The sequence below is a fragment of the Lepidochelys olivacea genome (assembly GCF_965140295.1).
Source record: "Lepidochelys olivacea isolate rLepOli2 genome assembly, chromosome: 6".
Classification (NCBI taxonomy): Eukaryota; Metazoa; Chordata; order Testudines; family Cheloniidae; genus Lepidochelys; species Lepidochelys olivacea.
Window position 1 is genome coordinate 85,135,585 of NC_140416.1, and position 15,222 is coordinate 85,150,806.

At 41.8% G+C, this 15,222-nt stretch overlaps 1 long non-coding RNA gene across 1 annotated transcript in view; it reads left to right on the forward strand.

The window, feature by feature from the left end:
- Nucleotides 1–1,064: 1,064 nt before the first annotated feature.
- Nucleotides 1,065–15,222, forward strand: part of LOC311522577 — a 31,553-nt gene continuing 17,395 nt past the window's right edge. Inside the window, exon 1 of the long non-coding RNA XR_014712170.1 lies at nucleotides 1,065–1,198. This is a non-coding gene — a long non-coding RNA (uncharacterized lncRNA). The remainder of the gene's footprint in view (nucleotides 1,199–15,222) is intronic.

Sequence of the window (15,222 nt, forward strand, 5' to 3'; positions counted from 1 at the left end):
GGTTTTTTGAGTAGGCAGGGAATGGTTAGGAGGGTTTGGCAGTGGAAGAGAGTAAGGCTGCCCATTACTTCCCCATATTTCTATGCTTCTCTCTTCACCCATCCTCCCTTCTGTCTCCCCAGTTGTCACCCTCACTTTCTCTGTAAGACTTATACCTGCCTGCTCTCAGTTTTTCATCTCCCACTTCCTTTTGTTCCACCACAAATTCTTTGCCACAGTTCAGGGCTTGCTTGTGGCGCAGGGGAGATGAACTGCTGCATGGATCCCAGCCCCAAATCTAGGCCAGGAGTTGCCTGCATTTGGTAGTTGTTCAACAGAGCTACCTGTAGATTTTCCCCCAAAGTTTGGGGGAGTCTGGGTCCAGTGATCCAGCTGGGGCTCATCGGTAATTCTAATTATTCAGTAGAAGTTCCTTAATCCTGACAGACTCCCCATGTAACTAGATAGCCACACTTCACTGACAGCAGCAATAATGAATATACCCAGTGAACATGGTCAACACATACTGAAATTTGTTCTTGTGAAATATTTAATCAATAATGCCTAGCAACTGAGGAATTATGGTCTGACAACGTACTCGATCTTGTAAGGGATGTGTCAGCTTCCAACTATAAAAAGACTGTAAATTATACAAACATATGCCATATGTGACAGTCTGTACCCCTATATTCACCCTTTCTACAAGACGATGATAAATTTTGTACAAAGTATACCTTGTGAGGTATCATTTGACAACTCAATCTGCTGAACATTATTGTCCTGATAAAATGTGTGGTAACAGCGTATGTGAAGTTATAAAATTCTACCGTATAAGACATGTTCCAAGTCTGGGGAAGCAGCTTCAAACCAGTTCCTCAGGGACAAAAGGCTAGTGAGCTCCTCAACCAGGTGTCAGCATAATCAAATGGACTACCACCTGGTTAAACGGCCATTCTTTCTCAGACAGAAGGGTGTGAGCGAGAAATTTACATCATGGAAAAGGAACAGCTGGTGGTTTCCATGCAAACAGACTTTCTGTCTCCTGAACCTCAGATATTCAGATAGGAAAATATAAGAAGCAAGAACAGAGGACACAAATCATCTCTCCCTTCATCTCTACTCACGGCATCAATAACACTTGAAAGACAAAGGAAGCATCATTGGACTGGGGGGAGATCCTGTCTGAAAGAGTCAGCCAGTAAAACTGCTAGAACATGAGGTGAGAGAGACCCTTTTGCTTTAAGTTGACTTTGCTTGTTAAGATAGATATTTAGTTTGCATTTTACCTCTTATTTCTTTGTAACCAATTCTGACTTTTATGGCACACTACTTCTAATCACTAAAAATCTATCTTTCTGTAGGTAATAAACTTGTTTTACCTAAATCAGTGCATGCTTGGATTGTAGCATTTTGGAAACTTAATTTGAAATAACAAGATTTATGCATATCATTTTCTATTAATAGAATGACAGACTTTCTATGAGTTTGTATTGTCCAGGAGGGTACTGGGCAGTAGAAAATGCACATTTCTGGGGACAAATCTGGGAATTTGCTGGTGTCACTCTGTAATATAATTCAGGAGTGGCTGGCTAGAGCACTCATACAGTATAGGTGGGGGTAATTTACATGCTAGAGGCTATGTGTGGGCAGGTCAGGAGTGGTTGCTCGTACAGCAAAGCAGTGTAAAAGGCACCTCAGGTGTATCTCCATCATAGGTGCTGGAACTAGGGGTGCTGGAAGTGCTGCTGCACCCCCTGGCTTGAAGTGGTTTCCATCATATACATAGTTTACAGTTTGGTTCAATGGCTCTGAGCACCCCCACTATACACATTGTTCCAGCACCCCTGATCTCCGCTGAAATGAATAGAATTACTGGTATAAAAATAAATATCAAGCCCCTTATGCACTTTCACAAAAGTGGAGGTCAGCTATTATACTTTTACTCTCAACCCCAAAATGTCTGTGGCTTGAGGGGAAAAATACCCAGTGGAAACCCTGGAGTTGGGAATTAACATCCACCCCTGGTTCCCCAAAGTCTGGCTTGTAAAAATCCTCATGGCAAGTTCTAAGATGCCTGTAGCAATGGAGGTCTTTGTCTGAGACAGTGTTTGGGGAGGAAGAGATGACACATACAGAGCCAGGCTTAGCATCTTTGGGTGGACTTGCTAAATAAAAAATTATTCAAGAGGCCCATTAAAATATTTTGTTAGGCAGTATGGCAGTTTGATATGCATTTATATTCCATGTAACACTTCAAATACTTGTTGTACTTAGTTGCTAGTTGATAAGGTGTCAAGGTTCCTCGCCCACTCTGAACTCTAGGGTACAGATGTGGGGACCTGCATGAAAAACCTCCTAAGCTTATCTTTACCAGCTTAGGTCAAAACTTCCCCAAGGTACAAAATATTCCACCCTTTGTCCTTGGATTGGCCGCTACCACCACCAAACTAATACTGGTTACTGGGGAAGAGCTGTTTGGACGCGTCTTTCCCCACAAAATACTTCCCAAAACCTTGCACCCCATTTCCTGGACAAGGTTTGGTAAAAAGCCTCACCAATTTGCCTAGGTGACTACAGACCCAGACCCTTGGATCTTAAGAACAATGAACAATCCTCCCAACACTTGCACCCCCCCTTTCCTGGGAAATGTTGGATAAAAAGCCTCACCAATTTGCATAGGTGACCACAGACCCAAACCCTTGGATCTGAGAACAATGAAAAAGCATTCAGTTTTCTTACAAGAAGACTTTTAATAAAATAGAAATAAATAGAAATAAAGAAATCCCCCCTGTAAAATCAGGATGGTAGATACCTTACAGGGTAATTAGATTCAAAACATAGAGAACCCCTCTAGGCAAAACCTTAAGTTACAAAAAAGATACACAGACAGAAATAGTTATTCTATTCAGCACAGTTCTTTTCTCAGCCATTTAAAGAAATCATAATCTAACACGTACCTAGCTAGATTACTTACTAAAAGTTCTAAGACTCCATTCCTGGTCTATCCCCGGCCAAGACAGAATATAGACAGACCCACAGACCCTTTGTTTCTCTCCCTCCTCCCAGCTTTTGAAAGTATCTTGTCACCTCATTGGTCATTTTGGTCAGGTGCCAGCGAGGTTACCTTTAGCTTCTTAACCCTTTACAGGTGAGAGGAACTTTCCCTGGGCCAGGAGGGATTTCAAAGGGGTTTACCCTTCCCTTTATATTTATGACATAAGGAATGTTGATTGGCAGCCAGCATCTCAGTGATTGTCCTGGTTGCTAATAGCTTTAACACATTGAAAAATTGTCTCCTATTGGTGAACAACATACTGTTACGAATTCAAAAGCAAGTAGTGACAAAACACATTAGCATGTTAATAGGACTTTGCACCCTTAGGTTCTGGCTCTTCAGATATTAAGAACGCCTTAGATATTCACAGACACTGACAGGATTCATTACCATGGAAATGCTACCTGAAAATATACCGCCATTGTTGTATGAGGCTTTAAAGTCAGCTGTAATGATACAACATTTTAAAAGTAGACATGAACTTTGCAGCTAAACAAACTCTATCATGACTCTCTCACCAAAAAAGGTCGGTCCAAAGAAAGATATTCCCTCACCCAGCTTGTCTGTCTAATATCCTGGGACCAATATGGCTACAACACTGCATACCAACTATATCTGTAATTTAATTTGCTTAGTGAGTTTTGGGTGCCTCAATTTTGGGCTGCTTACTCTGAAACTTATCTTGAGATGTCTTTTTAAAAGGGCCTGATTTCCAGAAAGTACTGAATACCCACCCTCTGAAAATTAGGCTCCTGCAAAGTGTGTGAGGTTGGTCATCCCAAAAAAATATCAAGGCCAATGAGAAAGGGATTTACAAAACAGATCGGCATTAACAACTTGATTTGTATCAACAAACAAGAGCAATCAGAGAAACAGTGAAACAAAGAGGTCATCGTTGCTTTTGAAGAATTGGTATTATATGTTCTCGTTGGATAACATGAAAGGTGGCAAACCAGTAGTGACACTCTGCATCAGCTGCAGTGGTAATTAAGGGTCATGTCATATGGTGACTAGGTTGGGTGAGAACTGCAAACCTGTCTGGTTCTGGCACTCATAATGTGAACAAGTCAACAACCTTGGGGCCAGTTAGGCATAGTGTATTTCTGGTGCACAAAAGGGAGAGGTTGTACAAGATAATACAAACAAATGATCGGCCATGTAGAGCAGTATATGCCGTGAGGGCATAAAGAGAAACTAGGGACAGCAATTGTGATAAGCCCTTGAGCAGTGTGCACCAGGTAAGGGCTTTTGCACAGTCCTCACTCACCCTGTGATCTCATACAAGGCCAGTCAGAGTCTTGTCCTTGCAGTGTAAATGGTGTCCTGACAATGTTTTATATTTTAAATGGAAGATTGCAATATTATTTTCTCACATGCAACATCTCTGCTGTTTCAATCCTGAACAGAAATGGATAGGGGAGTTCAATGTTTAGAAGGTTTTGTGATGTGGATTAGGGTAGAGTGAAAAGTAGAACGACATTCTTTGTGAAAACCATTCAGGTGCAAATTTTAGTTCAACCCTCTGCATGACCCTTTTATGCTCAGTTTCCCAAGAACATTTGAAAATTCAAGCTTTAATAGGTCTCTCATTCATTTTTTTTCCTGAATTTTAAGCGCATATACTGAAATACCTGCCAACACACAAATTTTGTTTTTTGTATCTACAGAATCTGCAATTTGTGCAGTGCTGTTTAGTTAAATGAGTCATCAAATCAGGGAACAAACTCATTAGCACATAACATTAATTGCAAATAGTCGCACAATAAACTGTTAAAATAATGACCAACAGTTAAGAAATTCACAGATGTTACATCGTGACTAAACCTGGGAATTTTGTGACTTGTCTGTCAGCCATTCACAAACAGAAAAGAAGATGACATTCAAATCAATTATTTGTTGGAAATTATTTGCTCAGCTCTATTGCAGACAAATTTCCAGCAGGTACTAAAATGAGAACACTAAACTCATTTTTACTTGCATCCTAATTAGGAGTTGAACCTAGGACACCAAGGTATTACTTCATTACATCATCTAGCTCTCTTGATCCCAGCCTCCCTTAAAACATTGTTAATAGAAACAAGCTGACTGGTCATCAGCATGATAGGCTGCTGTAGTTATACAGGACCTCAAGAGGAGCTGTGAATTTATGGTCCCCTTTGCGTAAAATTCCAGGTTTTCATATTCTAACAAAGAAACCACACTCAAACTTTGGTTCCTTAGAACCCGCCAATTGTCTGTGAAAACCTTAGACTTTGCTTGGTTCTGTTCAACTGTTTTTCTCACATCATCCTCGTTTGGAGCATCGGGTCGTGCCTTTAACAATCCAGCAATGTTCAGTTTAGTATTCATCTGTTTCCCATGTAGTAACTCTGTGGGTGATCTTTGTGTTGTGGCATGTCGTATAGCCCGGTATGCTTGCAAGAAATCAGCAGTGAAGGGTATCCACAATCGCCCTTCCAGTTTAGCCATTTGCAAACTCTCTTTCAAACTTCTGTTAAACCGTTCCACTTCCCCATTGGCTTGAGGGTAATATAGGGATGACCTTTTTTCAGAGTAACAGCCATGTTAGTCTGTATTCTCAAAAAAGAAAAGGAGTACTTGTACCACAAGTACTCCTTTTCTTTTATAGGGATGACCTTCCGTGTAAAATGTTCCTCTGTGCTAGAAAAGTTTCAAACTCCAGGGAAGTAAATTGACTACCATTATCTGAAACCAGTTCTTTTGGGGTTACCTTCCTTGCTAAAAACTGAAGAGAGGAACTTAATTACTGTAGCAGAAGAGATTTGCAATGTAAACGCTACCTCAGGTCATTTACAGAAATAGTCTATTAAAGTAATGGCATAACAGCAGTCAACTGGAGCAGTATCAAAGGGTCCTACAATGTCAATCGCCACCTTTTCCCATGTTTCAGAGTAACAGCCGTGTTAGTCTGTATTCGCAAAAAGAAAAGGAGTACTTGTGGCACCTTAGAGACTAACCAATTTATTAGAGCATAAGCTTTCGTGAGCTACAGCTCACTTCCTCAGATCATCTTAGGAAGTGAGCTGTAGCTCACGAAAGCTTATGCTCTAATAAATTGGTTAGTCTCTAAGGTGCCACAAGTACTCCTTTTCTTTTTACCTTTTCCCATGCAGATTCAGGAAGAGGAACAGGCTGTAATGAAGGGGTACATGTCACTGCTGTCTTATCATGCATTTGGCAAGTGACACAGGATTTTATGACAGGTTTCAGAGTAACAGCCGTGTTAGTCTGTATTCGCAAAAAGAAAAGGAGTACTTGTGGCACCTTAGAGACTAGCCAATTTATTTGAGCAAAAGCTTTCGTGAGCTACAGCTCACTTCATCGGATGCATACTGTGGAAACTGCAGAAGACATTATATACACAGAGACCATGAAACAATACCTCCTCCCACCCCACTTTCCTGCTGGTAATAGCTTACCTAAGTGATCATCAAGTTGGGCCATTTCCAGCACAAATCCAGGTTTTCTCACATCCGCCCCCCCCCCCCCCCACACACACACACAAACTCACTCTCCTGCTGGTAATAGCCCATCCAAAGTGACCACTCTCTTTAAAATGTGTATGATAATCAAGGTGGGCCATTTCCAGCACAAATCCAGGTTTTCTCACCCCCCCACCCCCCTCCAAAAACCTACAAGATCTCTATCAAGCATTCTATCAAGCATTCTTACAACTACAATACCCACCTGCGGAAGTGAAGAAACAGATTGATAGAGCCAGAAGAGTTCCCAGAAGTCACCTACTACAGGACAGGCCCAACAAAGAAAATAACAGAACGCCACTAGCCATCACCTTCAGCCCCCAACTAAAACCCCTCCAACGCATTATTAAGGATCTACAACCTATCCTAAAGGATGACCCAACACTCTCACAAATCTTGGGAGACAGGCCAGTCCTTGCCTACAGACAGCCCCCCAACCTGAAGCAAATACTCACCAACAACCACATACCACACAACAGAACCACTAACCCAGGAACCTATCCTTGCAACAAAGCCCGTTACCAACTGTGCCCACATATCTATTCAGGGGACACCATCAAAGGGCCTAATAACATCAGCCACACTATCAGAGGCTCGTTCACCTGCACATCCACCAATGTGATATATGCCATCATGTGCCAGCAATGCCCCTCTGCCATGTACATTGGGCAAACTGGACAATCTCTACGTAAAAGAATAAATGGACACAAATCAGATGTCAAGAATTATAACATTCATAAACAAGTCGGAGAACACTTCAATCTCTCTGGTCACGCAATCACAGACATGAAGGTCGCTATCTTACAACAAAAAAACTTCAAATCCAGACTCCGGTGGACCATAAGGCGGACCATCTGGTGAAGGAAAAGGCAGGCAAGAAAGGCAATCAGCAACCATATTTTGGTTTCCAGGCTTATATTCCAGTCCTTAATTGAAAGAGAGTAGTCTTTCAGACCATCAAGCAATACTGTATCCTGCTCTTACCAGTCCTTTTGTGGTGATCAATGTCGTCAAAGGGCTATGATCTGTGCGCAACTTGAACGTGCGGCCCCACAGGTAAGTTCTCCATTTTTCAGTAGCCCAGACACAAGCAAGTGCTTCTTTTTCGACTGTAAAATATTTTCTCTCAGTATTATTTAGTGTCCTTGAAGCAAATGCAACAGTCCTCTCTGTGGTTATCCTCATGCAGTTGTGTGAGAACAGCCAGAAGTCCATAATCAGAAGCATCAGTAGTTACAATTGTGGGCAATGCAGGACTGAATAGTGGAAGTACTGGACTATGTACAATCAAGTCTTTCACCATTTCAAAACTATATTGTGCATCCATTGTCCACGCTAAGGGTGAACTTCTCCATAGTAATTCCCGTAACGGTTCAATGACAGAAGCATAATTGGGAATGAATTTTGCATACCAGGAGGTGAGACCCAAGAAGGAACGTAAGGTTTGCAAATCTGTTGGAGGAGGAGCACTTGAAATTGCCAGGATATGATCTGGATCAGGTTTTAGTCCAGCCTGTGAAATTGTATGCCCCAGAAAGGAGAGTTCAGTTTGTCTAAATTTGCATTTGGACCTATTGAGCTGGAGGCCTGCTGTGCTGATGCAGTCTAGTACAGACTGCAGGTTATTGTCCTGCTCTGCAGAAGTATTTCCAAACACGATAATATCATCCAGATAGCACTGAACTCCATGTTGATTCTTCAGAATCAATGACATTTTTTGAAAGGCACTTGGGGCAGATGCCAGACCGTATGTAACACGTTTAAAATGAAATGGTTCCTCATGTGTAATAAATGCTGTGAGGTCTCCGCTATCTTCATGCAACATAACCTGGTGGTATGCGCTCTGCAAATCAAGAGTAGAAAACATCTTTGCTCCATGGAGTTCTGACAATACTTCTTCTATGTGAGGAAGAGGATGGCTGTCAGTCACAATAGCTTTATTTGGCTCCCTTAAGTCCACACAAAGGCGGATGCCTCCACCCTTCTTCTGAGTCACTACTATAGGTGAAACCCATTCCAAGGAGTCGATCTCTTCAATAATGTCCTTTTGAACAAGTTTTCTAAGTTCCTCTGAAACAGCTTCCCTGACTGAAAATGGTAAGCACCATAACTTCTGTCGTACAGGCATCATATTATTCCGCATTTTAACTTTATGAAGAAACCCATAAGCACAGCTAACTTTCTCCTCAACCTGGTGTTGGGTCCCAGCTGAAACTGGTATGTGTACTGCAAGAGTGCTTTGCTGAGGAAGATCAATTCATTCATTAACTACCCTGAGATTTAAAGCAGCCAATAAATCTCTGCCAAAGATAGGAGTGCCTTTGTGGACAATGTAGAACTCTGCAGTTAGACAGCACTCACCAAAAGTAATTATTGCTGGCAGGCAGCCACGTACGGGAATATGGTTTTTCAAATAGCACACCACATGAAGCCTGGGTTCAGAAAGAGGCACATCTTTAAAGTAATGCAGATAGATGGAATCAGGTAGTATAGATACTACTGAGCCAGTGTCCAACATTAGCTGAATAGAGTGTGGTTTGCCTGAGGGTATGGCAGAAATGTTTACAGTGCATTTTATCTGTTCTGGAATATATGCAGTAGTGATTTTGTCCATGCTCAGCACAGTAACATCTGGTATTGTAACTGTGTGCATCTGTTGATTGAACTGGCTACTGTGACATACTTTAGCAAAATGTCCAATCTTTTTGCAATGATTGCACTGAGCTACTTTTGCCGGACATCCTGTGTAGCTTGCAAGGTGTTGTGGGGATCCACAGCGAAAATATGCTTTTACTGTATTTTGAATTTGCTGATTCAGTGGTTTTTCATTAGTTTTCCTCTTGCAATTGTGTGTCTGCAGTGGTAGTGAACTTTTCTGCAAAGGAGTCACAGCCTGGACTGTGTCTCCTGTATCCATGCTCATTATTTTGGCTTCAGCTGTAGCGTACTCAATCTGAGTAGCAATGGTTACTGCTTTTTCTAGTGTAAGTTGTGGTTCTAGAAGTAAGCGTTCTCTTACATGAAGCATGGTTGTTTTCTCAATGAGCTGGTCTCCAATCATCTCATCTGCCATATTCCCAAAGTCACAAATTACAATCAGACTCCTCAGGGAAGCAATATACTGCATTATAGTTTCCCCTGGTTTCCGCTCATGCTGGCGAAATCTGTAGCGATTAGCTACTACATTCACTTTTGGCACATAAAAATTCTTTAATGCAGTGAGTGTAGTCTCATATTTATCATCTGCAAGGGGAAAAGTGTAAAATATATGCTGCCCTTCTGCTCCAAGGCAGTGGATTAGCAGAGCATGCTTTCTTCCTTCAGAAATCTCTGTAGCACTGGTTGCAAGCAGATAAGTCTCAAACATATGGATCCAGGTAGTAAAAGCAATTGGAGGCTCACCTGGGCTTTGCAGAAAGGGTGCAGGTGGGTTCAGAGGCAGAAGATCCATCCTCGTTGCCAAAATGTTGTATTAACCAAGCAAGGTACTAACAAGCTTCAACAGGACTTTATTTTCAAAGTGGAAACCTCTTTACCAAGCTGCTGCTGCACCCTCTGTAGCTTTCTCCCAGCCTCTCAACTTCTCCCCGCTCCTTCCTGTTTCCTGTCCTTTCAGACTCCCAACAGCCAGTGCTCCCAATTCGAATAATTATAAGCAACATCTAAACACCACAACAGGGGGAGCTCAGTCACTGCTACACCCAATTTTTTTTTTTTACTACCTATCCCATAAGGTCATGGATAGAACTGGGCAAACTATTTGCAATAATTTAACCATCACATTTATCCCACTTTTCTATTCACAGATTTTCCCCTGAACAGAACAAGCAACCATTGGAAAGGAATTCATGTCTTCAGAGGTTAAATATTAAAACATACATGATGGCCACCATCTTGACCCACACACCCAGGAACCTCCACAGCTGAATGCATGAATCTCTACTACTTTAACTAAAGAAGCAATCTCACAAGCTAAGAGCTACAACAAGCCCATATCCTCTGTGGAACACATACTGACCAGTAGATCCCACTTGCACAGCCCCTTGCTCTTTAAGCCCCTGTTATAAGCCACTTCCTCCAGAAAAATATATGGTCCCTTCTTAAATATGTTTGTAACTGAATGTCCATCCTATAAACTGGGTTGTGCAATCCTCGCTCATGTTGGTGAGCAGCAGCTTACTCGCCTCTTGAAACAGACCCACCCTGTTGGCTGGATGTGGGTGGAGGGAAGCCATGGACCCCTCCTGCTCTATTGGGAGCCTTCAGGGAAGTAAGGACAACCTCTGTACTCTCCAGAACACAGGAACTACAATTCTACATGACTCTTACTACAGGCTTTGCAAGGTAGAAGAAGTCACCCTATGCCCTTGCTCCCAATACTGGGCACTGGTGGTAGGGGAAGCAGAATCTGGCCTATTATAAATATCCATCAGGTTGGTCAGTAAGCACCCACAAGAAGAAAATGAATTTGCATCTTTTTTCAGTCCATTATGAACAAATTCAGCAAAAGTTTAAAAATTAATATGAAGCAAGTCCTTGTATCACAGATTTAATGTGATGTTACTTACTTTTCTATTCTGTTCAGTTGTTTCAAGTGGAAGCAGCTCTGGGGAAGAATACATCAACTTATTTAACACACTCTATGAAGCTTAATATGCTTGATTAATCTGCTCCATGGAACCCTGATCCCCCAGCTACAAAATGGATAAAGGAACCTCAGTGATCACCAACTTGTCAGGAAATTGAACACACATGGGGAAAAGATATTTAATAAATTTAATAAATTTTATCCCACTTTCAATTTGAACTGCAGGTCTGTCAAAGGTAAAGTTGTCACTGCAGAGCAATAACTGCTACTTTACATTTTGAAAAGTAATATCAAATATTTTCCTTTGATAAGGTCATTTGAAAAGCATACTATAACAATATTTGGATGTAGTCAAGAGAATAAGCTCATTAAAGTTTAACTGTTCAGCTAATTCTTTAAATTCCATTCTTTAAATAGCAAGCCATGAAAGAGCATAAAGATAGTGATGGGTGACCATCAAAGGATCTGGATGATTGGAAAAGGTCAGATTGCCCTCCCAAAATTCTAGAAAGGAATAGAGATAGGATCAGACTTTTTTTTGTGAGATTTTCAATACAGCTTGATTTGGAATGCTGGTCAGTAAAGCTGCTTACACAGCCTCCACAACTATTTTACTACTTTCACTTCAAGCTGACACAAGCAAGGAATTGTGAGAAATTCAAACATGCACAAATAAAGGTTAATCCCATTTGTACAAACCTGAAAGTAGGTTCACATGCAAGTTTAAATTCTGGGCAGAGGTTAATACAAAACTTGCATGGAATTTATAGAGAGGATCATGAGCTGGAGGAGGCAAAATTTTGGAGAAAGGCATCTGCACACAAAAATTTCTCGTGCTAAGGATGTTAAGCTGCTGTTGAAGCAGTCTTGTAAATAATTGGTTTAATACAGAGCCAGTTTAGTTTAATCAGAATGGAAGCATCTCATGTTATTACCCAGCACTTAACACATGGATCAGTTTTGTTCCACTCTTAATTTAAGATGTTTGCTCTCTGAGACAACCTCATGATTATTTTGTGATAGCCCCAAGGGAAGATTGGTAATGCAACCTTACAACAGAATGCTTCAATACCAGACAAACAGTATAACACAAGACACTCAATTTGAAGAGTAGAAAATATTTAACACCCACTATTATAGGGTGTGGGGAATGGGGTTATGTTGGTTCACCCCTCCCAAATAGCTTTACTATATTAAAAAAAATCTGATGCCATACTATTGAAATCAATAGGAAAGTCCTTGCATTTAACCTTCCATAGAAGAAGTGCAGGTTAATGTAAATCATTGCAGTTGCTCCAGCAAATTGCTCAACCTGTAAAAAGCTAGTATGTTTCTTTAATTGACCCACCCTATCAGCAGATGTTCTTAGAACTGTGTACATAGCTGCTGACTCATTGTGGAAGGTGTGACTCATTAACTACACTACAATACCCACCTGCAGAAGTAAAGAAACAGATTGATAGAGCCAGAAGAGTTCCCAGAAGTTACCTACTACAGGACAGGCCTAACAAAGAAAATAACAGAACGCCACTAGCCGTTCACCTTCAGCCCCCAACTAAAACCCCTCCAACGCATTATTAAGGATCTACAACCTATCCTAAAGGATGACCCAACACTCTCACAAATCTTGGGAGACAGGCCAGTCCTTGCCTACAGACAGCCCCGCAACCTGAAGCAAATACTCACCAACAACCACATACCACACAACAGAACCACTAACCCAGGAACTTATCCTTGCAACAAAGCCCGTTGCCAATTGTGCCCACATATCTATTCAGGGGACACCATCAAAGGGCCTAATAACATCAGCCACACTATCAGAGGCTCGTTCACCTGCACATCCACCAATGTGATATATGCCATCATGTGCCAGCAATGCCCCTCTGCCATGTACATTGGGCAAACTGGACAGTCTCTACGTAAAAGAATAAATGGACACAAATCAGATGTCAAGAATTATAACATTCATAAACCAGTCGGAGAACACTTCAATCTCTCTGGTCACGCAATCACAGACATGAAGGTCACTATCTTAAAACAAAAAAACTTCAAATCCAGACTCCAGCGAGAAACTGCTGAATTGGAATTCATTTGCAAATTGGATACTATTAATTTAGGCTTAAATAGAGACTGGGAGTGGCTAAGTCATTATGCAAGGTAGCCTATTTCCTCTTGTTTTTTCCTACCCCCCCCCCAGATGTTCTGGTTTAACTTGGATTTAAACTTGGAGAGTGGTCAGTTTGGATGAGCTATTACCAGCAGGAGAGTGAGTTTGTGTGTGTATGGGGGTGGGGGGATGTGAGAAAACCTGGATTTGTGCTGGAAACGGCCCACCTTAATTATCATGCACATTGTAGGGAGAATGGTCACTTTGGATGAGCTATTACCAGCAGGATAGTGAGTTTGTGTGTGTGGTTTTTAGGAGGGGGGTGAGGGAGTGAGAGAACCTGGATTTGTGCAGGAAATGGCCCAACTTGATTATCATGCACATTGTGTAAAGAGTTGTCACTTTGGATGGGCTATCACCAGCAGGAGAGTGAATTTGTGTGGGGGGGTGGAGGGTGAGAAAACCTGGATTTGTGCTGGAAATGGCCCAACCTGATGATCAGTTTAGATAAGCTATTACCAGCAGGACAGTGGGGTGGGAGGAGGTATTGTTTCATATTCTCTGTGTATATATAAAGTCTGCTGCAGTTTCCACAGTATGCATCCGATGAAGTGAGCTGTAGCTCATGAAAGCTCATGCTCAAATAAATTGGTTAGTCTCTAAGGTGCCACAAGTACTCCTTTTCTTTTTGCTAATACAGACTAACACGGCTGTTACTCTGAAAGAAGTTAGAGTGGTTTTCTAGAGACCAAGTATCTGGAAACAAGAGAATTAGATCAGAGGATGTCCTGGAGGGATGCTATAGGGAGAGAGAAGCTAAGGGAGGAAGTTTAGAGGAAGTTTAGCCTAAAGTTCCACATTATTATTTTCTAAATTTCCAATACAGCTATACCTCAGGATGTTTCAGTAGGGATTCAGCCTGTTCATAGAGCCATATAACTCACTCTCTGCATGACCGTTTAGAGGTGTAAGTTTTAAAAATACCTAAGGCTTGGGTCTATGAAGGGACTCTGGTGGTGTAATGCTGAGCGTTGCAGAGCCTAGAAAATCCCAAGAATGACACTTAGATCCCCAATGCCTGAGTTACATGCCTAGGCTATGGTACTGTGACTCACAGCCCTGACACAAAGAGACAGCCTATAAGCATGTGGGTCACACCCAGGCTTTCACTGACCAGTTACTTTTTGCATAATGACCCCAATGCCCCAACTTTCCCCAGACTGTCTGCCCTATGTGACAATCTGCTGAAGTTCCCAGAATTGAGTTACTGTTACCCCTCTCAGCCTTAGCAAATGAGAGTTTTGCTACTGCTAAGCTGTGTGACAGCTCCCTGACACACTAGCTTGTCTGCCTTTCCAGCAAACTCACCAGAACTCTGCCAGTCCAAACCTTGCCTTGCAAGTAACAAACCGTGAACCTGATCTCCCCAGAGACATCTCCCTGCAGCATCCAACCATCTCCTGGAACACCCACACAAGCTGCTCTTTTAAAGAGCTGATACACTGCAGCTCACTAATTTATCTGCGGTTTGACAAACACTCTTCTTATTTCAATTGTGGCCCTGAACTGGTTGACAATAAAAGTAAAACAAGTTCATTTAACAAAAAGACATAGAATTAAGTGATACCCAGTATAAGGAATAAAGATCATAGAATATCAGTGTTGAAAGGGTCCTCAGGAGGTCATCTAGTCCAACCCCCTGCTCAAAGAAGGACTAATCCCCAACTAAATCATCCCAGCCAGGGCTTTGTCAAGCCTGACCTTAAAAACCTCTAAGGAAGAAGATTCCACCACCTCCCTAGGTAACCCATTCCAGTGGTTCACCACCCTCCTAGTGAAAAAGTTTTTCCTAATATCCAACCAAAACCTCTCCCACTGTAACTTGAGACCATTACTCCCCGTTCCATCATCTGGGACCACTGAGAACAGTCTAGATCCATCCTCTTTGGGACCCCCTTTCAGGTAGTTGAAAGCAGCTATCAAATCCCCC